Genomic DNA, 24,415 nt, shown 5'->3' with positions numbered 1-24,415 from the left:
TGATGGTGATGGTGGTGATGATGATTGTGGTGATGGTGATGATGATGATGATGGTGGTGGTGATGGTGATGGTGGTGATGATGATGGTGGTGGTGATGGTGGTGATGGTGATGATGATGATGGTGGTGGTGGTGGTGATGATGGTGGTGATGATGATGATGGTGGTGGTGGTGATGATGATGATGGTGGTGATGGTGGTGATGGTGATGATGATGATGATGGTGGTGGTGATGGTGATGGTGGTGATGATGATGATGGTGGTGATGGTGGTGATGGTGATGATGATGATGATGGTGGTGGTGATGATGATGGTGGTGATAATGATGATTGTGGTGATTGTGGTGATGGTGATGATGATGGTGGTGGTGATGGTGATGGTGGATGAGAAAAACAAACATTAGTGTCTTACAGTTTCTGAAAGCTAGGACTCTGACAGGGGCTTAGCTGGGTGGTTCTGTCTCAGGGTTCCTCATGAGGCTGCAAACTGTCAGCCAGGATTATACACATCTTGAAGCTTGGTTGGAAGTGGGTTTGTTTCCAAGATCACCCCAGGCTTTGGCAGGCCTTGGATCCTCACTAACTGTTGGTACAACCAAGCAGCTGGCTTCCCCCAGAGCAAATGGTGAAAGAGAGATGGGGCAGGAAGAGAAGGGAGGAAGAGGGTGAGCAACCAAGACAGAAGCCACCGTCGTTTTATAACCTAATCTCAGAAGAGGCATCCTACCCCTTCTGCCACACCACTTGGAAACAGGTCACTGGTCCAGCCCCACAGGGAGGTTCCCAGGGTATGAATTCCGGGAGGGAGCTGATGGTATCTCAGACGCTTCCTGCCACAGTGATGGCAATGGCTAGGAAGAAGAAGCGAGAGTATCTGCTGGCTTGAGGCCCTCCAACCAGAAGGAAGGTCAGAGAGTGAGACCAGAGAATGTCTGTGGATCCAGGTTGTGTATCTTCCTTACAAAGAGGAACATTTCGCACCAGTCACCTGGGTTCTTATGATTTGCCTCTTACTGCTCGGGCCAGAGTTCCTCTGAAATGTTCTGTGAGTTGTGCACAATGACCCCTTCTCCTTTAACTCTGCATAAAACCAGAGTCAGGGTATCCTGGCTGGAGGAAAGGAGCAGCAGAGACCCCGAGAGTCCACAGGGCCAGCTGTGGGTGCTCGTCCTAGCCCGGGCCTCCTGACAACAGATACAGTCTGTGTAGCCCATTCCCCAGGGAGGGGAGGCTGCTCCTGGGCAGCAGCTGGGAGCTGGGGCTGCTGGGGCCCAGCCCCCCAGGTCAGCCTGCCCCTGGCCTCTCACTGGGACCAGCCCCCTGGGGATAAATTCTCCCCTAGCAAGCCCCTGTAGCAGCCAGCCGGGTCTCTGAGGAATGAACACAGTGTCCCATAATTTCCAAGGCGCTTGCCCGATGGGACAGTTTGTAATAAAATTGCCTCTAAAAACATATTTGCAAGTTGCCACCACATTTTTTAAGCAGAACAATCTCTCACGGTGGCTCTTCGTCTCCATGATTAAGTAGTCGACTTTCTTACATGTATTTTGTTATATGCGTTTTAACCAGGCTGAGAAAGCGCCTTCTCTGTAAGGGTCTCCCTTAAAAAAACCGCTGTTTTGATGTGTGATTTACGGGGTTATCTGATGAATCCCTCCCTGGAGCTGGTGACAGGCTCAGCCTGCATGATAAGGTGAAGGATGGGGTGGCCTGCCTGGGCCACTCCTCCCTGCCAGGGAGCCACGGGGCTGGGGCAGAGGGGCAGGCCACATGGGGTGACAGTATTTCCCCAAACCCTCTGGGGTGGGGAGGCTGGGTGGGGCAAGGGGTGCGTGGGGGAAGTAGATCTTACCCCAGGTGCCCAACACTGGCCTTCTCCCCTCTCCCCAGCCCCAGGCCACCCAACTCAAGGAATCTGGACCCCAGCTTGGTGGGGGAGGAAGCCAGCATCTCCCATCCAGGGGGGGCAGCCTGGCCTGGTGCCATGCAGGCCTCAGATGGTGGCGATGACCCTGGAGCAGGGCCGGAGGCAGGTCCCTCCCCATGCATCAGGGGCCACCCTGAGCAGGGGCCAGCAGAAGGTGTTGGGGGGCTCCTTGGCCATGCTGAAGGCTGTCCTGGGCATCTGGCAGAGGTGCCTCCCTACAAGCTCACAACTTGTTGGCCCAGAGGAGTGACCACTGGGGTCCCTTGGATGCAAGGCCACTCCCTCCAGAACCCCAGCCAGGTCGCCAGGGACACCCACCGCCTATAATTGGGTCATTGACTTTTCCCTCCAGTTCGGGTGGCCATGGTGAAGCTTGTTCCCCCGCCCCACCCACACGATCGGCTCCCTCCTCGCCCGGGGTTGCTGTGAAGCCTGGAGGGGACCAGGCCTGGGCTGGGGGCTGTGGCCTTCTCCACGGAGTGTGGGGTTGCCAGGGCAAGTGGCAAGCAGCCATCCCTGGGCATCCTCCCTGTACCTGTGAGGGCCGTGAAGGCAGAGATCTGGGTCTGCATGAACCACAGCAGGGGTCAGCCCTGGCCCGGCTCCAGACTCTAGCCCCAGGGCTCATGCCTAGCCCCAGGGCTCATGCGCATCCTGCGTGGGCCCCTCACTCCTCCTGCTTGGCCATGGGTGGGTGGGCCTACTAGAGCACCGGCCTGCCCCTGGGCCTGGGGGTGGCCGCCCCTGCCCTTGCCCCCACCGGGGAGGCTGCCAGCTGGGAGGCATGGCCTCAGGGGAGGGCCAGCTGCCCACCGGAAGGATGTGTGGTTCTCATTTTCCTCGGGAGGTCCCTGCATGCTGGAAGGTGGCCCCCCTGCCCTGCCCTCGCCCACCGGCCTGACACGGAGCCCACTGGGCAGCCACGTGCCCTCAAGCCCAGATCTGACTTGAAGACAGCCCGGGGCTGTCCCTGAAGATGAGGGAGGGGAAGTCCATGCAAAACCCTCCCTGAACCCAAGATGTAGACAAGGCTCCCGGACATGGAAGTGATGGAAGCCCCGACCCCCAGCCCAGTGGACCCCTCCCCTGATGCCCTTCTCCCTGGGGTAGAAATGGTTAGAGATATATTAATTATATTTCTTCTCCTAATGGGCTGCTTACTTTATGATGTGGGGACACAAAAGTAAATTTTAAAATCAATTATACAATTACATATGTAGTAATAACAGAGTACACAGCTAATCTCCACTGGGTCAGGACTGCAACCTTCCAATAATGCAGGTTTCATTAGCGGAAAGGCTGTTATTGCCAAGAATTACAGAAATAATGGGAGTGGGTGTATTCAGTGAGAAGTAACAAATGAGGCTACCAGTGAGATAAGACGCAGAGCTGGCTGCTCGCGGAGAGCCCGTGAAGGCCGAGTACATCGTGGGTCACCTGCACCTGCTTCAGGAGCAAGAATTCATTTTAGAAGCTTTCTGGGGCCAGGCAGGTGGGGGTTTCTGCCCAGGGAGCTGCGGCCATGCCTGCTGGGGGGGCAAGGGGCAGGCAGTGGAGGGAGGGCCCCTGGCCTCCTTCGCCTCCGTGCCTCTGGTGCTGGTGGGTCCCCGAGGCCGCGAGCCCCCACGGACGTGTTCCTGCCCCATTGTCCCCTCTCTGCACTGGCTGACAGCTGCAAGCTGCTGGCCCCCAAGCTGCCGACCTCGTACTGCTGGGCATCGGGAAGCCTCACGGGTCCCCAGTGGCCACTTCCCACCACGGCCGGGGTCATCCTTCCCCTCCCTCAACTTCTCCCACGTCAGCCCTGGTTTCTGATGGACAGAAAAGCAGATCCCCAGGGTGCTTAGGAATGTGTGCAGAATAAGAATGAGATGGTTCAGCGCAAGGGTTGGAGGGCTCTTCTCTGCCCTGTGTCCTGCCTGGGGCTGCTTGCTTGCACCCGCAGGCCCCAGAGATCATTTTGGGGGTTGCCAAGAGGTGACACGTGTTAGAACAGAGAGCAGAGGCCAGAACGCTGAAGGGGATGGCAGGAGGGGCGGCTCCTCGGCATCTCCAGGGAGAGCCGGCCTAGAACTCCTGGCTCCCGGAAACTGAGGAGGGGTTTTTGCAAAGAGCGTGATCATGTCATCTGTGCAGAGAGAAAGTGAAGCCCAAGGTCACAGCCCCCAGGGTCCCAGGGCTAGGCACCAGGGTCTGCTGGGCCAGGCTGCTCCCTGCTGCTAGGGTTTGTTCAGGGGGGTGGGCCTTGGTCCCTGTGAAGGAGTGGGTCCCACAGCCTTGGGGCCGCCACCAGTTCTGGGAAGCCCTCAGCAGCACGGAGGGCCCCGTGGTCGAAAGCGCACAGCTGTTTTGTCTTGTCCCGGGAGTTGGGGAGCAGTGGTCCTGCTGTCTCCTAGTGACGTGGGCCCTGAGGCCTCCCTCTGATGCCCTGCAAGTGCAGGACTCCTGCTCGGGTCGGCGCAGTGTCCCTCTGCCAGCCCCACGGCCCAGTTCAGGGCCCTCCCTCCGCACTGCCCGTGGCTCCCAGAAGCACAGATTGCACGGAAGCAGCCACCTGCCTGGCTGGAACAGGAGGGCTCAGTGAACAAGGGGCAGCACCGATCTCCCAGTTCCGTACTCCTGGATTGGGGCCTTCTAGAAGGTTCTGCTTTAGGACAGAGCTGAGAGGTGGGGACTGGTGGTCACAGGAGAGACCTGTGGAGGGGACCGGACAGCAGGGTGATGTTTCAGGTGAAATGGGTGCCAAGCAGGTGCCTGGGGGTGGGGCCCGAGGGGCCGGTCTCCTGCCTGCTGACCTTGCATCCTGCATGTTGAGGGCATGGAGGACGAGGCCAGGCAGCCGAGCCCCCCGCCCCCACCCCCCGTGCCCGGTTCCCGTTTGGAGTGGCTGCTGTGGGTCCGTGGGACGCTGGGTAAATCTGAATTTCATTCAGTTCAAGAGGCCTCTTTCCTCCCCCACCCGTGGGGGGGTCCACGGGAGCCCCAGCAGGGTTGGGGGGGAGGCTTCTCTCTAGAGGGTTCGTAACTGTTCATTCCACGTGAACTCCTGGTTGCTGAAGGCCATGGCCCAGGCCCGCGGTGGCTGGCAGACGGGCAGGACAGGATGGCCCAAGTGCATTGAATCGCAGAGTGATTGTGGCCGCGGATTACCGCGCATGCAAATGAGCTGCGTGTCGCCAGGGTCGGCCTTCCCTTTCTGTGCCCGCAAATAGACTCCGATAAGGGGATCTTTGTAATTACACGGCGCTACACTGGTCAATTCTGACTTTTAAATACCACAGGGCCCTAGAAAGGAGAAGAAAGCGCTGAACACATGTTCTCCTGGGCAATAGCAGCAGCTTCCTTTTGAATTCCGCCGGCTCGCCCGGAGCCCGGCCGGCCGCGCGGCTGCCCGCCTCCTTTGTGAGGACTATCGCTCCATCACGGCGCGAGATCATTTCCAAATTAAATTTTATGGTCCATTACTTACCGCTCCGACACTGGTCTAATGGAATCTTAAATGGAACTGACTTGATCTGTGTGGGGCTGGCCTCTCAGTTAAGATGTTATTTGGTTCTAATTATCAGATAATGAACTCGGGAAATTTAATTTTTAATATTTGTATGTCAAAAGTCCATTGTGCTTTGCCTAGAGACTTTAAATTAAAAGTTAACTCGGGTCCAGCACCAGTCCCAGAATGTGCTCCGGACGGCTAAGGCCCCCCAAAGCCCCTACTGTGCGCCCGCTTCGCGGGCCTGCGGGCAGGAGCGACTGCAGGGTGGCGTGGACTGAGCGTGCGTGGGAGACCACCAGGAGGGCTTCTTGGAGGAGGGAGTGACAGCAGGGGACCTGGAGGGTGGTGAGATTTGGCAATAGACAGGGTCACGAATGGGGGCAGAGCACGGGATTGGGGAACAGGGTGAAAGGGAGGTTGGGGTTGGGCAGGAAGCTTGGTGTGGGCTGTGTGAGGAGGCTGCAGGGCTGGACCCCAGGAGCCTGGGGCAGATGGGCCAGCCTGACGCCCCCGGCCCCAGTGTCTGCCACTCAGACCAGCGGCTGGCCCAGCTGGAGGCCCCTCTGCTCTGGTCACAAGGTCACCGGGAGTTGCCGTGGAGGGCAGTGGGGGCCGGGCGTGGCTGGCTGCCCAGTGATGGACGGCCAGCAGCCCTCCCTGCTGGACGCGGTGCGTGTCTCCCCGCCCTGGTCTGCAGTGAAAAATGACAGCGAGGCCCCCCGTTCATCACCAGGCTGTCATGCCCGAGCAATCCCCCCCGTCCTGCACCACCTGGGGGCCCCTCAGCAGAGTCGGGCTCGCCCTTGCAGGGCAGGGACGGTGCCATCTGTCCGGGGTCCGCAGCACCGGGAGGCAGGCCTCCCCAGCGCACCCAAAACCCCGCATGTGGGAGCCGTGATGGCGTCTGTTCTGCCCGAGAGCCCGCACCGTGGGCGGGGTCCAGTGCCCCCAGTGCCCCTGGGCGGCTGGAAGGCTGTGGCCACAGTCCCTGGAGGCCCCTTGGCGTGGTGCCAGGGGTTCGTGCAGGGCTGGGACTCGGCTGGGCCGGGGCCCCTGCGCGTGGCCTTCGCGTGGCCTGCATTTCTTCCAGCATGGAGGCTGGCTCCGGGGCGACATCCAGAGCGCCAGCCCGGAGGAGGCTGCATCACCTTTTCTGAGCCAGGCTAGCAAGTCAGCCAGCCCTCCTGCCCCGCCCTTCAGGGGAGGGAGCCCACGCAGCATGGGGGTGGGCTTCCTCCCAGCAGGCAGAGCCCTGCCCCCAGCCCCCCACGGCCCCCCACGGCCTCCTCCCTGCTGCACCTCGCCTCAAGCTGAGCTCTCCCCAGGGGACTCCGGGAGCAGGTGCTTGGCCCACGTCCTTGCAGCAGACACCTGAAGCCAGTTCTCAAAGGGGCTTAGAGCCCCTGAAGTGGGGGGGTCCCTGCGCACTCCCGCCTGCCTGGTCCTGCCAGCAGAGAGGCTGTTTCTGGCCCTCTGTCCTGACAGCGGTCTGGCTGGGCCCCACCCGCCCCACGCCCTTTGTGACCTAGAAGTCTGGTGTCCCCACTTTCCACTCTGTTTTCAAATTTATGTTTCAGCACAGATTTCTCTAATCATTAAAGTCAAGAGCAAAAGAGTAACTCTTACCCCTTCGAGTAAGAGGCAGCCACGCTGGTAGGTGACCAGGTAGGCCCCGGGCTGACCCACAGGCCTCCCCAGCACCCTGCTTCTGGGTCGTACTCTGCCCCACGAGACAGCGTGTCCCCAGGCCAGGGCTCCGTCCCAGGCCTGGACCACGGCTGGACTTGCTGCTGTCACACGGGAGGCGGTGCCTTGTACATCCGGGAGCCAGCTGCGTGGCCCTGCGTGGCCCTGCGTGGCCCTGCGCGGGTCACCCGTCCTGCTCTGCTCACACACTTGGAGGTGATGCATATCTTGTGCTTCCTTCCTGCCCCACCAATGGGAAGATTTTCTCCCTCTTTACATGGAAACCAGCACCCGAAGGCCTCCCGCCTGCTCCAGCAGCCCACCCGCGGCACCGCCCATGGCTGACCACCTGCTCCCCGCCACGCCGTCGCGGAATGCTGCCGGCCCTGAGACCCCAGGCCAGGTCTGACCCAGCCAGACCAGGGCCGGGGAGACCAGAGCTCCTTCCCTCTTACAGTTACTCCTTTTCGACATTAGTAATTCTGCACGTTAAACTTCCCTGTTTGACCCTGGGTAGTGTCTGTCTCCTGGCTGGACCCAGGCTGATACACCCTCTTCGTGTTTGTTTTCATATTTCTTTATCGTGGTAAAACAGACATACCATAAACTTACCATCTTCACCATTTATGTGTAGAGCTCAGTGGTGTTAAGTACATGCACATTGTTGGGAGTCACTGCCATCCATCCCAGAATCTGAAACTCCGTCCCCATTAAACACCACCCCCCTCCCCCAGCCCCATCTCCATCCTTTCTGTCTCTGTGAATCTGACCACTCTGGATACTTCACAGGAGTAGGATGGCACAGTATTTGTCTTTTTGCAACTGGCTCATTTCCCTGAGCATTGTGTCCTCAAGATTCACCCTCGGGGTGGCAGGTGGAAGGATGTCCTTCCTTCTAAGGCTGAATAACATTCCCTTGCATGGATGGACCACCTTTTGCTTACTATTCATCCACTGATGGACACTTGGGTTGCTCCCACATTTTAACTGTTGCAGCTAACGCTGCTGTGAACATGGGCTGCAGGCATCTCTTCAGTCCCCGGTTCCAATTCTTCTGGAGATACCAGACATGGAATAGCTGGGTCATATGGTAATTCTCTATTCAGTTTGGTGAGGAAACTCCATGCTGTTTCCACAGCGGCTGCACCAGCTTACGTTCCCACCAACAGCGCACAGAGTTGCAGTTTCCCCACATCCTCGCCAACATGTGGTATTTTGGTGTTTTGTTTTGTTTGACAGTAGCCATGCTAACGGCTGGTGGTATCTGATTGTGGTTTTGATTTGCATTTCTCTAATGCTTAGTGGTGTGAGCATCTTTCTGCGGCTTGTTGGCCATCTGTAAATAATCCTTGAAGAAATGCCTGTTCAAGTCCTTTGACCGTTTTTAATCAGGTTGTTTGTTTTTGGGGTTTTTTTTTTGTTGTTGTTGTGGAGTTTTAGAAGTTCTCTACATATTCTGGATATTGGTCCCTTATCAGATAAATGATTTGCAAATCTTTTCTCCTGCTCTGTGGGCTGCCTTTCTGCCCTGTGGATTGCATCCTTTGATGCACACAAGTTTTTTATTTTGACTAAATCCAATTTATTTTTTTTCTTGCATGTGCTTTTGGTGTCATATCAAAGAAATCATTGCCAGATCCAAAGTCATGAAGTTTTCCCCCTATGTTTACCTCCAACAGTTTTATACTTTAGCTCCTACTTTAGGTTTCTGATCTATTTTGAGTTAGTTTTTGCGTATGGTGTGAGGTAGGGCTCCGATGTCATTCTTTTGCATGGGGATGTGCAGTTTCTGTGCAGTTCCAGCACCATCTGTTGGAAGACTGTCCTTTCCTTTTCCCTTGTTGAAAGTCATCTGACCACATATATGAAGGTTTATATCTGGGCTCTCTATTCTATTCCATTTGTCTCTGTCTGTCTTGATGCCAGCACCACACTATTTTGATTAGTGTAGCTTTATAGTCAGTTTTGAATTTAGCAACTCTGAGTTTTTCTGCTTTGTTCTTCCAAAATCTCAAGATTGTTTTGACCATTGAGATTCCATATAAATTTTAGGTTGGATTGTTCTATTTCTGCCAAACGCCTTGTTGAGATTTTGATACAGATTGCATTTAATCTATAGATTGCTTTTGGTAGTATTGTCATCTTAATGATATTACATCTTCCAGTCCATGAACATGGGATGTCTTTCCATTATGTCTTTGTTAATTTCTTTCAGCGAAGCTTTGTTATTTTCAATGTATAAATCTTTCACTTCCTTGGTTAAGTTTATTCCTAAGTATTTTATTCATTTTGATGTTATTATAGATGAGATTGTTTTCTTAATTTCTTTTTTGGATTCTTCTTTTTTATTGTATAAAAATCTTCATGATTTTTCACACGCTTTAAAATCTAACCATTGTACACATGCAGAAAAGTGCATAGAACATGAATGTACCACCCAACTGTCACAAAATGAAATTTATGTGTCCACGTCCAGGTCAAGAAATAAGAGTATCACCAGCCCACCTGGTGCCACCTCCCAGGCACTTCTGTTCTCCCCAGAGATAACCATTATCCTCATTCCTTTTCTTTTTTTTTTTTTTTTGACTGTCCTAAATTGTTTATTAGTAAGAATTCTGCAAACATTACTTATATTAGTGGTAACGGTGGAGCTGGGGAGTATTGCATCCTCTCCATGCCACAAGGCGAGAATCACCAATAGTGTGGTGAACTTTGGACCTGTCCCAAGGCCACGTTCTCGTGGTCTGCAGATGTCAGACCTTGCACCTCCCTGTGCTTGTGGACTGGTTTGGTGATCCCCTGGGTGTCAGGATTCCTTCTGATAGCTTTATGGAACGGATCGATGAGGATGACCTCGAAGAATTGGTATGTGGAGTCTTTGACAACCCAGTAAGAATGCAGGACTCTCAGAGCCCCACGGTGGCATCCAGCTCACTCCTGTGCAACAGACGGTAGGCTTCGGGCAAACTTGAGCCGGTTAGCACCGTGATAGACAGGGTCACTGTAGGTCGTACCCTGAGGAACTGTGTGTTTGCAACCACCATGACACACATGAATCTGATAGGTGACATAACCTTGCTTGGGCTTTTACCCCAGTCTGTGTACTTTATTGGGCCGGGTTGGGCAGGGGGCCCCATGGGGCGCAGAGAGCTGGCTCCCTGTGTGAAGAAAGTGCATTATGTTGGACTGCTTCTTCCTCCACAGCTCCTGGATGGACCTGTTTGAAGACCTTTGAGCTGATGGCTGCCACTGGATGGAAAGGCCCATCATCCTGACTTCTAACTCCACAGATTCGCTCTGTCTGCTTGGAACTTCACATAGAGGAAGCATGCAGTGAGTATTTTTTTGTCTGGCTGCCTTGATCAACAATGTGTTCAGGAAGCTCATCCGTGGTGCTACGTATGGCGGCAGGCTATTTGTCTCATTTGTAGACTATTTCATTGTGTGGGTATACAACACCCTACTGTTGGCAGCCATCTGGGTATTCTCGAGTTTGGTGCTATTCCAGAAGAGCACTGCTAACGACATTCTTGTACACATCTTTTGGTGAACATATGTGTGTGTTTCTGTTTGGGGATGCATCTGCGGGTGGAATTTCGAGGTGTGCCATATGTTGGGCTTCTGTAGATGTTGCCAAATCATTTTCCGGCACGTCTCTACCAATTCACACAGCCACCAGCCGCGTGCGGGAGTCCTGGCTTCCCCCAAGTGCTGGCGGGGGCCGGCTCACAGAGGCTCACAAGAGCTCCTTGCACACATCTTTCTCAGCTCTGCTGAGATGTGAAGCGGCACCTTGCCATCAGCCACATGGGGATTATTTACTCCATTGACAGTGGCCGGCACTGCAAGTCAGGGCTCCTTCTGCCCTGGAGAGGGGCTCCTTGAACACTGACCCGCACGTCTCTGCTCCAGTCCTTGCCCCCCTGGTGCTCCCTGTCTTTTTCTGTGCAGCAGCCCCCCCGGGTGTGTAGCGCTGTCTCATGAGGCTTTAATGTGCCAGTTCCGCTCACAAATGACGCACGGCGCACTTTTTGTGTGTTTCTTGGCCATTACTGTCCACTTTTGTGAAGTGCCTATTCGCGTTTTCTTGTAACAATTTTTTACGTGTTGTGATTATACGGCCCTTTGATGACGACGTGTGTGCAAACATCTTTTCCTGCAGTCTCAGTGGCGCTTTTGATGAAGAAAAGCTTTAAATTCCTAAAATTTGTTTACAGTTAGTACCTAATGTTGAACTATTTAAGAGATATTTTCTTATCTTGAGACCATGAAGATTTTTTTTGCATGGGGTCAATTCTAGCTTTTTCCATATAGGTATCAGTTTACCAAGCACCCAGTACCTACTGAAAATAACATTAAAAATACAACCAGTCTTAAGTATTTTTGTTACTATTAATTTCACCTGGGATGAAAAATTTGCTTCCTCTCTCTCTCTCATATATGTGTGTATTTTCCCCGCTCTGAGTCATTTGAGAGTTAGTTACAGACACATCGTCCCTCTAAATCCTTCAGTGGTACTTCCTGAAAACAAGGGCAGTCTCTTACGTAACTACAATGTAACGATCAAAGTCAGGAAATTAGCATAATAAAATGTCATCTAACCTACAGACCTTCAGATTCTGTCACTTGCCCCAGTAGTGTTCTTTATGAGTGTGTGAGTTTGCACACACACACATGCACGCACACAGGTAGCTCCTGGATCGTGCACTGCGGCGCCCAGAGTGCGTGCTACCCTCCAGCAACAGGCACCCACGGCCCTCAGACCCTGCGATCTGAGCCCTGCCCGAGAGCCGGAGAAGTGGCAGTTTCCAGGGCTCAGCGGGGAAGCCAGAGTAAGACAAGCCACAAACAGGTAACATGGAGAGGAAGAACTATTTCGTTTTACAAAAAGCCGTGATTAGAAATAAGAAGTTAGGGAGCCTGGCTTTGGGGGTTTCCTGGTCGTCGGGCACACGAGTCCCACAGCTGAGCTCCATGTCACCATTGCCACGAGCCCAAGACACTCTACGTCCTTGACCTGGACGTTGCCGTCCACTAACCACCCCTTTCCTCCCTCGAGAAGCCTAGCTCTTGACTTTGCTCCTTCTGTGTTGGGTTGTGTGTCTCTGCGGAGGTGCGGGGCGTCTGCTCTCCCAGCCCGTCTCCATGAAGAGCTCGCGTCTTGACGTGGCTGTTTCTCAGTGTTCTCCTCGGGGGTTGCTGCTTCTGGGACCCTATTTAAGACAGCAGCGGTGCCTGGGGGGCTCAGTCGGTTAAGCGTCCGGCTCTTGCTTTCGGCTCAGGTTAGGACCCCATGAGTCGTGGGATCGAGTCCCGCGTCGGGCTCCCTGCTCAGTGGGGAGTCTGCCTCTCCCGCTCCCTCTGCCCCTCCCCCTGGCTCGCATGCTGGCTCTCTTTCTCTGTGTTTCTCTAAATATAAATGAAGAAATAATTTACTCCCTCCGGGCCATGGAGATCATCCCCCACATTTTCTTCTTCGACCCCACCCTGCCTGTGCCAAGCTTTGGGTCACAGGAAGCCCCACGCTTGCTGTTTGTGACCCTCCTCAGGGAGCTCGAGCCCCAGCGAGTCAGATGGTGGGAAACAAGGTCGAGGAATCTCGGATGTGGCTGGGGTGTTGGAGAGGTTCCAGCAGGGCCGGGGGCAAGCTGGGGCACTTGCGGTTTGTCCCACCTGCACCCCACCCCCCACGGTCTTGCTGTTCACACCACTCCCTGGAGCAGAGGGGAGGACCGGCCCCTGGACACCAGCAGCAGCAGGCTGGTTCTCCTGGTGGGGCAGGGGGCCGGTGGTGGCTGAGCAATGGGCAGGACGGGGCTCTGGGGGTCAGTGGGAGTCAGAGGAGGAAGCCAGCGGCTGGAGGGTCAGGAACCAAGGTCTGAGACGGGGCCAGGCAGGCGGGGGCTGCCCCAAGCAGCCCTGGTACAAGCCAGCCCCGGTGTGCTTAGTGATGGAGGCCCTGGGCTTCCGGGGAAGCTCTGCTCACACCACCCTCTCTATCCGTGGGATCCCACTGCCCAGGTCCAGCCTGCCACCAAATGCGGGAAGAACCTACCTGGTGGGTGCGGACTTCACGGGGCTTCCCCTCACTCCACCTGCAGCTCGGTCTTTGTCCCAGCTGTCGTTCTTGGCCAGGCCCTCGCGGCCCGCCTGGGGGACCCACCCTGTGTCCCGTGTGGCCTCCCCGACGCATGCCCCCATGCGGGCTCTGAGGACCTGCTGTCCCCTGGTCGTGTGGACAAGCCTGTGTGTCCCCACCGGAGGGAGCAGGTTCTCCTGCACTGAGTTGTTCTCAAGAAAGTCCCACCCCATGCCCGCGGGCAGGAGACCTAGAGTAGGAGCCGGGGAGCAGGGTTCTGGCCCCCCGCTCCATGGGGCAGTGACGCTCTGTGCCATCACGGTCCCCACCCCCAGGCCACCCTGCCCAAAGTGGGCCACAGAGTGGGTGGGTGGCGGGCATCTGTCAGGAACGTTTGGGGGGGCTTGTTCCATATCGAGGGGTCTTGGTGGAGGGCTCTACCTCATTGGGGTGGGGGTGGGCAGGAGGAAGAAGGCTAGAGGCGCCAACAAGACCCAGCAAGTGTTCTCACCTGGAAGCCCCCCATCTTCCAGCTCATATTCCTGCTCTTAATTGCAATCAATACCCAGAAAAACAGTCAATTCTGTCCGGTGATGTCTACTGGGACAAGGATAACGGGGAGGATTATGCAAATACAGTGCGGGCCGGGCTCTGCATGCAGGTGCCCCAAATTATCCATGCGCCGCTCTCCCAATTAACGGCGGCAGCCACCACAATCCTCCTAAATCACCCCGGCCGCGGCGGCCAGCCCCCTGGCCAGCATCAATCACGTTCTTATTGCCACCACGTGCAGGCGGCAGCTCCTCCGTGAGGACCGGTGTGACCGTCCCCCAAACTCCGAGGCTGGTGATTGATGCCACCTGCTTCTCACGTGCCGAGCCACCATCTGCTCACAGGGAAGCATAAACTTGGAATGCGCGCGTCCTGCTGATTTTAACTGGGCTAATTTATTGCTGACGCGCGGAGGAGCGGGGTTTGCAGGGAGCTCTCCAGCCACCCGGGAGCCCGCGGCCCAGCCCTCGTGCCTGTGATCGTGGCTCGATAAGGGCCACGTCAACCACGACCGCAGTCACGCCGTCGCCAGCCCCCCAAAGGCACGGGGGAAAAGAGCCCCAGCAAGGCACCTCCTGTGGGGGATTTATTCCTGAATTAAACCCTCCCAGCCCCAATGGAGGCCTATTCATTTCCACAATCAGCTTTCTTGCCAGTTGTAAACAGACTCTTTCTAAAACTTGTGCATGATTTTAATTACAGATAAGTTTCTCTTTAAAGGACGGGCATTCATGCCTGGGTTGCTAAGCTGAATTCGATACATCTCTATGTTCCCGGTGTCCGGCTGATGTACAGGCTGGGAGAGCATACCCCTGGCTGGTGCCCGGACAGCTCCTGGGCTCTGAATGCTTCTTGGCCCGGAGGCGCTAGGGGCCCGGCAGCCCCCACCGCCCCATAGGGACCAGTAAAGCAAGCCTCACGGGGCTGAGGCACCCAGGCTCTCCAGAATGTGCCCCGCACTCGGTGGGCGGGGATGAGGGGGCCACTGGACCCTGCTCCCCGCTGAGGAGGAGGCTTCAGGCCTCGCAAACTGCCCAGCTGGAGGCACAGAGTTGTGCGGGTGGCCAGGCCTTCAGGGCCAGCTCTGGACCACCTCTGCCGAGAAGGCTCCCGGACCCAGCCTTTCTCAGCTCCTCCTGGGGGTCCCCGCTGCTGATGGCTGAGCCTCTCACTTCAGTCCTGTCCCTGGACTGTCCCATCACTGCCCCTGGGTGGCCCTGCGTGGAGCCCCAGGCCAGGCGTGAGGCCGGGTGCCAAGGAAGGCATTTGACAGAAGGATGGACTGTTCTCAGGGCTGGTGAGCCCCTGTGATGGTGTTGAGGACCCTGGGGTGCCAGGAGGCCTCCCAGCACCTCCACCAGGGAGCATAGGCCGCGAGGGACAGGGGCCAGCCTCTGGGACGGCGGCATGAGTCTGTGAGGTGCTCCCGTGGGAACCCAGGCACGTGTGCGTCAGCTGCATGGACACCGGGGCTCCCTCTGAGGCAGGACAAGAAGGCTTCCCCCCCTGCACGGCCCCAGGCATCGTGCGTGCGCGTGAGGGGCACACGTGCACACGTGCTCGGCACACGTCCATGTGCACCCCTTGCATGCGTGTGCAAGTGTGTACATGTGTGAGCGTGTGCATGGGGCTGGAGGCCGCCCGCGGGGTTGGCCTTGCTGTGAGCTCCTCTGGTTTGAAGACACACCCTTCTGTTTGTGGGGAAAGATGACAAGTGGGGCGCTCGACGGCCCGAGGCCCTGGGCCTGGCGGAGCCCGCCGTGCTGGGGCCAGGCGATTTTGCAGCAGTGAATGAAACCGCCAGACCCTCGCTCTGTGTTCCGGTGGCTTCAGCTGCCCTAACTTTAAATCCTTTCATGATCGCCACATTTTATAGCATGCTCTGGCCCTGGGATCAATAGATCGAGAAAGCCGAGGACCAGGTACAGTCTGGCCCAGATGGTCAGGGGGGCAGCCACCCAGGACAAAGCACCCCCACATCCGCTCAGGGCAGGCAGGCTGGGCCCCCCTCTCGGGAGCCAGCTGGTGGTGGGGGCGGTGAGGGTGGGGTGGCGGGCTCGGGTCCCAGGCTCTCCTGGGGGCTCATAGCGTGGCAGCCAAGTGAGCTTCGCTTTTGCGGCGTACACTAGGAGATGCCGGGTTTCTCCCGTTTCCAAGGCCTGGGCTCATCACTGGACAGGGACACTGGGAGACACTGGTCTTCACAGAACCAAGCCTACTGTCACCGTGCGGTCCAGCAGTCCTGCTCCGTGGTGTTCACCCACATTAACTGAAACCTCACGTCCACACCAAAACCGGCGCACGCATGTTTATAGCAGCTTCATTCACGGTCGCCAAAACCCGGAAACAACCAAGACGTCCTTCGGTGTGTGAGTGGATAAGTTAACCGTGCCGCACCCAGACAATGGACCATCACTCATGCTCACGAGAAACGAGCGCCCAAGCCGTGAAACGACACGGAGGGCCCTTAAATGCACATGACTGAGGGAAAGACGCAATAGGATTCCAGCCGTGGGACATCCCGGAAAAGGCAGAACCACAGGGACAGCACCCAGATCGGCGGCGTCAGGGGTTGGGGGCAGGAGGGGCAGCAGGGGCAGCAACTCTGGGTGGTGCTGCGGTGGTAGGCACCTGTCCTGATGCCCGTGCCAAACCCCCAGAATGTGCACCACCGGGGGGGCCCTGCGGCCATCTGTGGACTCGGGTGAGGATGACGTGTGCATGGAGGCCCGTCCGCCGTCACATGTCCCATCCGATGCGGATGTGGGTGGTGGGGGGACGGGGGCGCCCGGGAGATCTCTCTCTGAACCCCCCTCTCAGTGTTGCTCTCACCCTCAAACTGCTCTAAGAAAATGAAGTTTATTCATTTAAAAATGCAAGTGAGTGCTATGAATTGGCAATTTTCTTCCATTTCGGAGGCTCAGCCTCATCGCAGGGCGACAGGACGGCTCAGGCATGGGCGCTCCCCATGCCCCCAGAGGCCCACATCCACAGGCAGCCTGACCCCATCCTCGCTGGCAGCGTCTTGGGGCGCCGGAGGTTTCTGCAGCAGGAAGCCAGCCCTTTTGCCCCGGCAGGAGAACGTTGAATGCAGAGAAAGCAGATGCGGTGGGAGCTCATGCCCCAAGCAGCACAGGACCACAGACCCACTGCAGGTGCACACACACGGTTGTGCTTGTCTCCCTGCGTGTGCACACCCCCATACACACCCCACGTGTAGGCCCACAGCTGCCCCACATCCACGAAAGCACCCCAGCTGCGGGTGCGAGCCCATGGATGGCCACACCAGGGTGGACCACAGCCCCTCCTTCCTTCCCTGGGTGTCTGGGTCTGGGGGAGCGGCCTCCAGCCAACAGCCCAGGGCAGCCCCACCGTGTGCATCCCGTCCCAGGCGCCAGGCCACAGGCAGCCGGCAGGGCTGCTGCAGTCAGGGGATGGGGCCCGCCGCCCACTCTGCCCCACGGCTCTCGACTCTTGGCTCTACATCCTGCCCGGGTTTCTGATACCGGCTTCCACAGCCCCCTAGGACTCCTGTGGGGTCAGCAGTCTTGGCGAGGCCCGGACCAGGAAAGAGCTGACTTCACAAGTGGGGAGACCCGGGCCTGGAGGCATGGTGAGGTGGCTGGCTGGTGGGTGCTCGCCTCCCCTGCCACACGTAGCTTCAGCTGATGGGGCTGTGGGAGGGCAGGGTCTGACCTGACATGTGGACACGCTGAGCCAAGGCCGGCATGACCAGGGCCCCTCCACCGCCCTGCACCCCCCGCTGCCCTCGTGCTTGCGCTGGTGGGGAGGGGCCACCCACCTCCTCAGAGGCAGTGAAGGGGCAGGAGATGGGCCTGGTGTTGGGATGCACAGGTCCAGTGGCCGGGAGAAGTCCGGGGTGTAGCAGGAGGCTATACAGCAGAGGGGAGAGGCCTGGACACTGGGAAGGTTTTCTCTGCCGTGTCCCATCTGGGGCAGGTCTATGCTGGGGGTGCCCACGACCTGTTTGCCATCGGAGGCCAGGGGGCAGCCTGAGACCCGACCAAGGGGCTCCGCCTCAAAGAGCCCCTCAGCCCCAACCAAGGAGGGGGCCAGACAGGCCTCCGGTCGGAGGGGAGGGGGCCCCTGAGGGGTGGAGAGAGGTGTGGGGGGGTGGGCTGCCTTGGAGGCAGGAAGCGCCTTGAAGCACCCCCCCCACGAGCTTCCTGAACAGGGTCAGTGTCCCGCCCCTCTGAGCTGTGTGGGCGTGCTGGGGGGCCCAGGCTGCAGACCCCGGGGTGCAGGGACCCCGGAGGGCAGGGCCCTGGGGCGGGCTTGCCCACCCCACCCCTGCTTGGCTGTGGCTCGGACCAACAGACGGAAGGACGTGCGGCCCCCTCCCGCGGGCCCCACCCCTCCGAGGCCGTCTTCAGTGATTTGGAAGTGTAGAAAATGGGATTATCCAGGAACAGATGTGCACAAAAGGGGTGAAATGGAAAGTGCTAGCGTGGCCGCCTGCCTTTGATTACCTCTGACGGCCTCGGTGTCCGCAGCCCCCCCAGCGGGGCCGGGCCAAACCCCTCCGAGCCCTGCAACGCGGCTCATTGAAATTGAATTGATACTTTGTGAACTTCATTTGTGAATAATGTGATCTGACAGGGACAAATGTGACGGGGAATTGTTTTCAAACCTCCTCCAAATGAAGCTTATGATGGGGTAAATGCGGACGCCTTTGTCTTGAGGCCCCCGCCCGCCGGCCGCCTGCATAAGCAGCAGCCCCGACGTAATTGAATTGCGGGTGGGGAGGCCGGCCGGGCACTGGCCTCCCCAGGCCGAGGGTCGGGGCCCTGGGCCGCCCGGCCCCGCGCCCACCGGCAGCCCTAAAGCCGCACCAGGCCTCAGATGTCCTACATATTAATTCCCTTTGCCGAACACTTGCTGGGCGCGCGCTCAAACCCAGTTAGCTGGATTGATGAAGGCGGCAAGAGGATCCGACGCTCGCTGATTCCGCCTTTTCAGCTTCGATTAGCTCAGCCCGGGTTACTCCCGTCAGCGCTCCATCACGCGGCGCGGACCCCGGGGAGGGCCGCGTGGCCACGGGGCCCAGGAAGGCTTCAGTGCGGACCATTACCTCACAGCGGTCCCCGCAGAGCTGGGTGGGCGGGCGCGGACACAGGGCCGAGCTCCGCTGCGCGTTCATCTGCCCCCGGGTCGCGACACCTGACCCGAAGCTGGGGTCCCTGCTGCCCCGCACGGCCTGCGCTGCCCGCTCGGTCTCATGCCTCTCCTGTAGCTGCAGAACCACGCCAAGGAGGGACCATACACTACCCTACATCTCCAGAGGAGGAAACTGAGTCGCAGGCCTCCCAGCCCTCCTCTGGGCCAGTATCACGGGGAGGCATCCTTCACAGGTCGAGGGCTGGGGGGCACCTGTCCTCAGCCCCAAGACCCAGAACGAAGGGACCACGTCGTCCCTGCAACGACAGCGATGAGGACGAGGGGCAGATGTGGGCTCAGGGGCAGGTCCCTGATGCTGGCAAGGCCCCCCAGCCTGGGCTTCATGACGGCTGTGGGGCTCCCCCCAGGTCCTGAAAGCCCCAGCCACCCCGCATCCCCTCCACCAAGGCCTGGAGGAAGCCAGGGCCCTTCCTATGGGTTTTTCATGAGGCTGGTAGCCCTGAGGTCCATCTGTGCCCTCTGAAACACAGAGGCTGCAACCCCCGGGACACTGGGGGTCTCTGGGTTTGCAGTGTGGGGGCCACAGTCCCCTGACTGAGCGGCCGTGCTCCCGCTTGCCAGACCTGGGTCCGGGGCCACTGAGGCCCCGACTGCGTCTCCCATGGGTGCGACGGCCAGTCAGCTGGGAGTGGTGCTGGGGAAGGCGGCTGGGCCGGGAGTCTTCCTCCCAGAGACCCCTCTCCTCTCAGCTCCTGGCCCCCTTGTCCAGGAGAAGACACAATTAAGGCCTGGTCGACTCTGACCCCAAGGGTGTGCCAACCCCCGGAGGACACCCAGGGCCCCATCAGGCAGCCCCAAACCTGCCGATGGCCTCAGCCTGGGGCCCTGCCCCTTGAGAGGCACCTGAGCCCAGAGGAAGTCCCCAAATAGCTGCATCTCCAGCCCAGCCTCCCTGCAAACCCAGGGGAACCTGCAGGTGGCTCATGACCTCCCAGTGATGTTGGCTCATCCCCCTTCCCTCCCTGTCACCTCCTTCCTGTTTTCATGGTCTCCAGTCCAAGTTATTCATTTTACTGATTTATTTTGTTAATTCAAGTGAAATTCAGAGAACTAAAACGAACTATTTTAAACTGTGCATTTCAGTGGACTGAGCCCCTTTGCAAGGTGGTGCCACCCGGCCCCTAGCCCCACCACGCCCGTCACCAGCAGTCGGTGCCCGCTCCGGCCGCGGCCACCGCCCCTCAGGTCTGTCGCCGTGGTTGCTGCCCTGGACGCCTCCTGGAAGCAGCCTTTGTGCCGGCATCTCTCACGGACAGCCAGCTCCGAGGTTTGTCCACACTGCAGGTGTGGCATGGCTCACTCCCTCGCACGGCGGCATGCCGCGCTTCTGCATGTGTGGACCACACGCTCCATGCATCTGCCAGCCGGGGCCCCCGGGCATCTCAGGCCCAGAGCTGCCGTTAAGGCTCAAGTACAGAGCGTGGTGGTGGCTGGGCCCCCGTGCTTCCAGACGGCCCATGGCTCGGGGCCCCCTCACCTCCCCTCAAAGCCCGGGTGGGGCCCCTGGGTCCCCTCTGGGAGCCCAAGAGACCTGGGTGTCCACCATGTCAGCATCTGGCCTATAAGCCCTCCAAGTAAGCTTCTCCAGCTGCCCACCCCCACCGTGGGGCAGCACCAGCCCCTCCCTGCTCAGCAAGTCGGGCACCATCACTTTGGAACCCACCTGTTTTGCTGACTCTGGTTGGACTGAGGGGCCCTCGCTTACACCTGTCTTAGGATGGATGGGCTTTGGTCAAAGAAACTCCCCCACATTTCATGGAAAATGCTGCCCCAGAACAAGCAGGTGGCCCTGGAAAGCGACCTGGCTGGTCACACACACAGCCACTCACTCTGACCGGCCCCCAGGGGGCCTGGCCGCAAGCACCCCCACGCTGGTGACCCCTGGAGGTTTGCGATGCTGGCAGAACGGTGTGTAACCAACAGAAGTAAGTTTTATGGCCCCTTCATCCCGCACAGGAAATGCCAGGGTGTGGAGATGGCCCCGAGCGGTCAGCCGTCTGGGATGTACTCAATGCTGACAGCCATGCTGGGCCGGGGCAGCCCAGATGTAGGGGGTTTCAGCCGCCCCGCGGCCCGTCGCCGACAATCACCGCGTGCATGTGGAGCTCCTTGGGCCTGGACCGCCAGTCTTGAAACATGATTAGTTTTCATTTGGACCATGGAAAGAGGGTGTTGAGGGTGAGGGCCTGGGCTGGGGGCGGGCGTGGGGGGGTCCCTTGCCTCGGGGTGGATTTCCCTGGGGCTGCGTGGCCCCCCTTGCCCCTGTAGGGCTGGCCTCCCAGATGCCCTCTTGGGGCTGCTGGCTGCCCACAGCCATGGGTGCTGCTGGTGGGTCCTGCCCAGGTCTGCTGGTGAGACCCTCGGATCCGGTGGGGGCTGCTTTTCCACCCCGAGCCCAGGCCCCGGAACGGTTCCCTGTGGCCAATCTACATGCTCGTGGGTAAGTATTCTGTTTGGCCGGGAGGTCACAATTTTACCTCCTGTTCAAGAAACTTCTCCAGCGCCGGCCCCGCCAAGGGAGCTGTGTGTGCTGCGTGGTGCGTGGAGTGCAGAGAATGGGGATTTACGTGGGAGCGGAGTGGCCTCGAGGTGCAGACAGCGGGCAGCCGGGCTCAGCCCTCCACGGCCAAGGTTGATCCCACTCGGGATAAAATTGTCTCCAGGACCAAACATGCCCGGCTCCAGGCTGTCCGTCCCTTGTGTTCCCTTGCAGATGTGGGGGCCGGGGGCGGGGCCTGGCGTGAGTGCCAGAAGCACGCCCAGGGGCTCTCCGGGGTGGACGGCCTGTTTACCGGATCATCTGCCTGGAAGCAGCCGTGTCAGCAGCCGGGACATTACGGAGGTGCTGCCACCCGGCTCGCTGGTCTGATCGCCCATGACTTTCTGGTTCATAACGCAGAATCGTGCTTTTCATCAAGAAGCTCATATTCTCTAGATGATTCAAAAATTCACAGAGCAAATCCAACCCCGAGTGCTTCCTTCCAACGCCTTTTCTTTAACCCCAAACACGGTCTCCGGCAAATCCTCTGATGGCGTCCAGAACCGCCCCGGGGGAGGGGCCGGGGGCCCTTGGGCGCTCCGAGACGACCTGACACTGCCAGGGCTGCTGGACCCGCCAGGCCCGCGTGAGGGAACGACCGTGCGTGTCGCGTCCTGGGGCAGTGCCCGCCCCGCTCACAGTCCCCGCGGGACCCCGGACAGGTGGCTTAGCCTTCGTGAGACTCAGTTTCCCCGACACACCAGGTTACTTAATATGTACCGTCAGTAGCTGACGTTTCCCGAGCTCTCCCTGTGCCGGGCACCGGCCGGGACACCGCAGGTGAACCGAATGTTCCTGCCCACATACACGTGGCCCTGCGGCTGTCACTGCCCATCTTTCAGGGAAAGCTCCGGGCCACCTGGCGCAGGTGAGCGCCGCAGGAGGCTGCTGGGCATGAGCACCCTGTCATCGGCAGCGATCGGGGGTGTTGGGAAGCTGGGATTGGGCAGGGGCTGGGGGCTTGGACATTAGCTTCCCCTCTGGGGCATAAGCCCATGCAGGGCTAGGACCATCCATAGATGTTTGTGCGCCTGCTTTCTTCCCAAAACAGAGTGCTTCCCAGAGAGTCAGGGTGAACACCTCACTCTGCTTTTAGCCCTGAACGCCCCCCATCTGGGACCCCCCTCCTCCTGGGCCAACACGCACAAAATCCAAACTTGACCCAGGCCCAGGTGGAGGCCCGGCGCCCACAGGCTGCAGGGGGAACGGCGGAGGGTGCCTCCCGGGTGTTGGCATTCACGTCCGAGAGTGGACATGCAGAAAAGCGCAGGCTTCGAAAGCTGCTCTTGAAGGCATCTCTGGTTTTCCATTTATAAAGCAGAGCGAGGTTATAAATCAGAAAAGTATTTATAGGCACTCCGAGCCAGCAATAACAGGTTCGAGTGGCCAGTGCGTCTCTGTGACTATTTCATCTTCCACGCTAACTTAAACACGAGAAGAAAAGGCTTTCCAGGCTGGGCTGGCCGCGCGGCTGCAGAGATTGAGTGTGTTTGTAATAATTCATAGGCTTCTCCCTCTCTCTTCCCACGGCTCCGGAATCGCACTCCACTGTTCAAATGCACTGTGCCCGCCTGGCCGGTGGGGCCTCCGCTTGTCCGAGGTGGCAGCGAAGATGGGCGTGTGGGGCAGGGGCTCGGGGTGGCCGCCCCAGCGCTGCCCCTGCTGGACGCGTGGTTCTCGGGGGGAACGGGCCGGAGCCAGCTCCTGGGGGACCCCCTTGCTCTCAGGATGCTGCGCCCCCAGCTCAGGGGCGCACCCAAATCTCCCCATCAGGTGAGGCCTCGGGCGTGGGGCACGGGGAGGGGCTGGGGCTGCAGGCTGGAGCCTGAGAGGCAGGAGTGGAGTAAGGACCAGCGTCTTCCTGGGCTGGCCGATACAGGAGCCAATGGGCTCTACTTCCCTTCACCAAACGCCCCACCGGCTGGCAGGGGCAGAGCCAGGACTCCCCCCGCCCTCAGGGACCGAGCAGGCCACCGGATGACCGCCAATGAGGCCCATGGCTGCAGAAAGCCTGAGGGGCACACCCAGGCCTGAGGGGTGGGCAGAGCCCCCAGCCCTGGTCCCTGTGGCCCCCACTGCATGTCACCTTCTCCTGGGCATGGTGCTGGGGGGCACCCTCCCTGTGGAAGCCAAGGCCAGGGACAGGCCCCACAAGAACTTGAGGCCCCGCCTGCAGGAACCCAGCCTCGAGAGGGGGTGAGCTGGACAGGGAGGCCCAGAACTGGCGCGGCAGCCAGGCCCCGAGAGCGGAGGACGGCGACCAGCCGGGGGTGCTGCTGGGTGGGAGGAAGTTCCGACAGATGTGAGTTTCGGGGAGAACAAGAAGGGAAGGAGAGGCAGCCGGGGGGTTTGCCGGGGAGAAGGAGCACCCGGGCCACCCAGGGGACGGCCAGGCCCCGGGCCACCGGCCCAGCAGCGACCCGAGCTGACGACCTCTGCTCTGAGCTCCACTGGCCCCGGGCGTGGCCGCTCTGCCCGCGTGACCTTCCTGTGTCCCCCAGTGCCCACGGCATCTCGGGCAGAGTCCCCAAGAGCACCAAGGAGACACCTGCAGCAGGAATGAAAGGAACTCACCGCCGAGCAAGTCCAGACCCTTCCGGGGCATCTCTGCTCCCGGCGCCTTCCCCGAGGCCAGCGGGCAAGGTATGTGTGTTAGGTCCGACCTGGGGACGCTGAAGCATTCTGTGGCAAACCGTCACCCATCCTGACCCCCAGCCCTCCTCACGGGCACCCACCCGGTGGGCTCGCCCGGGGAGTCCGGCGGGTGCCCTGACCCCAACCCCGGGCCTCCAGGAGCGGGGTCCCAATGCCCCCCACCACCATCCCCGCTTAGCACCGTCCTGAGCCCGCGGCTGCGTCGTCAGCTCAGAGAACTCTCTGGAAGCTCCAGTGAGCTGAGGAAATAATTACGGACAGCAGCGCCGGGGTGTGCTAAGGAGCAGG

At 58.9% G+C, this 24,415-nt stretch overlaps 1 protein-coding gene and 1 pseudogene across 4 annotated transcripts in view; both read right to left on the bottom strand.

The window, feature by feature from the left end:
- The window catches only part of CTBP1 (C-terminal binding protein 1), a 372,880-nt gene that overhangs the window by 238,810 nt on the left and 109,655 nt on the right, over positions 1–24,415 (bottom strand). The window lies entirely within an intron of this gene.
- LOC110569758 lies at positions 9,737–10,373 on the bottom strand (annotated as a pseudogene).

This window comes from Neomonachus schauinslandi, chromosome 2 (assembly GCF_002201575.2).
Source record: "Neomonachus schauinslandi chromosome 2, ASM220157v2, whole genome shotgun sequence".
Taxonomy (NCBI): Eukaryota; Metazoa; Chordata; class Mammalia; order Carnivora; family Phocidae; genus Neomonachus; species Neomonachus schauinslandi.
The sequence above is the reverse complement of the archived record's forward strand: the minus strand, read 5'-3'. Positions and strand labels throughout refer to the sequence as shown.